Source organism: Lucilia cuprina, chromosome 6, assembly GCF_022045245.1.
Source record: "Lucilia cuprina isolate Lc7/37 chromosome 6, ASM2204524v1, whole genome shotgun sequence".
NCBI lineage: Eukaryota > Metazoa > Arthropoda > Insecta > Diptera > Calliphoridae > Lucilia > Lucilia cuprina.
Window position 1 is genome coordinate 41,084,417 of NC_060954.1, and position 3,040 is coordinate 41,087,456.

Sequence of the window (3,040 nt, forward strand, 5' to 3'; positions counted from 1 at the left end):
TAGACTAGACTATAGACTAGACTATAGACTAGACTATAGACTAGACTATAGACTAGACTATAGACTAGACTATAGACTAGACTATAGACTAGACTATAGTTAAGACTAAAGACTAGACTATAGGCTTGATTATAGACAAGATTTTATAGACTTCTTTCATACTTTATTTCTTTGGTACTTTTTCTTTTTAGACTTTTAACCCTTAACCTTTTGCATACGCTATACTTCCCCTTTCATTTCTTAACACTAATAAATCTGTATAAATTTTATTTTTCATGTTAAGTCAATCTTTTTGGTATCCTAAAATTACTGTTTTGTTCTTGCTGCCGTTGTCTCTGTTGTAATATCATATGTTTTGAAATAGAAACAAAAAAAAAAAAATCGTTCAAACTCGTACCATTGTGGCAGCCACAGAGCTACTACTTCTACTTGCTTTAACAAGCTAGTTTTTGTCGAGTTTTCTAAAGTGCCATTCTAAAAATTTGTTTTATTTGATTTGCATTTGAGGCAAATCCGTTTCTTAGATTTTTTCTCAACTTCATTTAAGACGCGATGCCCTTGAAGGTGTTGTATGCTGCATGTGTTGTTTGAAGCAACTTGTCAAAAAAATTATAAAGAACAAATTTAAAATTAATTTATTTGAAAAAATATATATATTAAAAAGTTTACACTGAGAAAATTATGTGTTTCAAAATGGGGAACATTTATTAATTAACCTTATAAATCGACTGTCTCGATTTTATATTACATTTATTGATCTCAAAGACCTGGTTCTCACTAGGAAACTTTATTTATGAAACTTTTGAACTTTTCTATAGAAAAGTTATTTCGATTGACATGAACTTTTCTATCGAAAAGTTGCTCCGATTGAGATTAACTTTTTCAGTTTGAGCTGATCGCTTCAGTAGAGAATTGAGCTGAATATTTTTATAGAATAATTTATTACTTAGATTGAGCTGAACGTATCTATAGAAAAGTTTCTTCGATTAAAATGAGCTTTTCTATAGAAAAGTTTCTTCGATTAAGATGAATTTTTCTTTAGAAAAGTGTCTTCGATTGAGATGAACTTTTCTAAAGAAAGTTAAAAGAGAAAACTTTCTTAGATTAAACTAACTAGAGAAAATCTAAATGAAGAGAGGATTTCAATAGAAAAGCTTCTCTGATTGAGAAGCTTTTAGTTTTGTGAGTGAATGGGTTAATGATCGGCATCTTAAAATTTCTCTCAATGTACTTAAACAAATTCTAGTATTTGATTTTTTTATACCAACCACTTATAATAGTGCTATTACCTACTAACTAATATATTGTTTATTTTATATAAAAAAATTTTAATATTATTAATATATTTTTTTAAACCTTTGCGTACGTTATGTCAGCCAATCATATAGCCAAGTCATCATTACATAAACTCAAAGAATCCAAAGTAGTATCTGTAACCAATTACTTAATTTTCATATAAATTTTCCATGACAGCTTTAATTACCCAAAACTTTGCAATAGAATTTTAAAAAAAAACTGGTCAATTTAACTTAAAAATATTAAAAAAAAAAAAAATAATTAAAAACTTACAAAAAAAAAACATAAACTGAAATTATTGGATTGTAAAAAAATAAATGAATTTAGCCTTTAAAACGTATTAACCTTACCAATGACCACAACATTGAAGATTATCTTACCTCAGCATAATCTTATAAGTGATGGAGAACTTTTTGTAAATGCATTTTCGTTTTTTTTTTCTTACTAAAAGACAAGATAATTTATTATTTGTTAAAAATATATTTGATTTTTTTTGCAGAAAAATGTTTTAGAATAAAAAATAGATGGTTTTTAAAAATTAAAATGACAAGTTTAATTGATTTTTAAATAAATAAAATTTAATAAAGAAAACTTGAAATAATAATGATGTATTAAAAAAGCAAACTTTATTTAATTACTATGACGAAACTAGTCATAATATTGAACACAATTTGTAGTCAAAGCTTGTAATGAGAACAGCTTGTATTGAGAACAGCTTTCTAATAAAAAATAGCTCAGGTTGAATTCAACCAAATAAAAAGTAATTTTTTATAGATCAATAAAGAAAATATTTCTATAGAAAGTTCAAGATATCTAAATCATATTGTTCTATAGAGGAGTTTTTCTCTCCATCTGTTTGTGTAAATACTAACCTTTACTATTCCTGAAAAGAACTTCTTTAAAGAGAAAAGAGCACATCTACGCCAACATTTAACTTTAATAAGTCTGGATAAAAATTTTAATTTTAAAAAATTCTGTATTTTTTTTTTTTAAATTCCCTTTTTGTGTTTCCTTTCTATATTATACACACACATACTCTCCTTATAAAGTTAATTAATTTTATCGTTTCTAGAAACAATTATTATGTAATAAAAATCTTTAAAATTCATTCACTCAATTATTATGATATATTCAAACCAATTCTATTCCACCTCCTACACTTATTAAATGTTTAATCTTAAATTCGTTTTTATACTTACTTCTTCCTGTCTCTGTTCCAAATAATTAATCACTTTATAGCAAAGGTGTTGTTGTTGTGTTTGCCTACCTTTAAGAAGTTCTTTAAGACAATTTAAAAGTTTTATTAATTTTATGGTTAAAATGTTATTTATCTGAGAAAAAAAATAAAAATTTATAACTAATTTATAATGTTTGCTCTATTCTCTGATTTCTGAAACAATCCAAACGAATGTGTGAATAATTTGTAAAAACCACATGATTGATGGAATTCTAATAGTTACTCATTTGATATCGTCAAATTGTCAGTGTTTAACTATTTATTTAATTAATTTGGTTTCATTTTAAATCACAATCCAATTAATTTGAATAAATTTAAATTTCGTTTAATCATTTCAAATTTGGAGCAAAAGCAAACCTGTTTTTTAAAACCCTAAAAGAATAAAGTATAAAGTATAACGTATAAAGTATAAAGTGTAAAGTATAAAGTATAAAGTATAAAGTATAAAGTATAAAGTATAAAGTATAAAGTATAAAGTATAAAGTATAAAGTATAAAGTATAAAGTA

At 24.8% G+C, this 3,040-nt stretch overlaps 1 protein-coding gene across 1 annotated transcript in view; it reads right to left on the bottom strand.

Moving 5' to 3' along the window:
* The window catches only part of LOC111679547 (terminal nucleotidyltransferase 5C), a 215,260-nt gene that overhangs the window by 117,404 nt on the left and 94,816 nt on the right, over window positions 1–3,040 (bottom strand). The window lies entirely within an intron of this gene.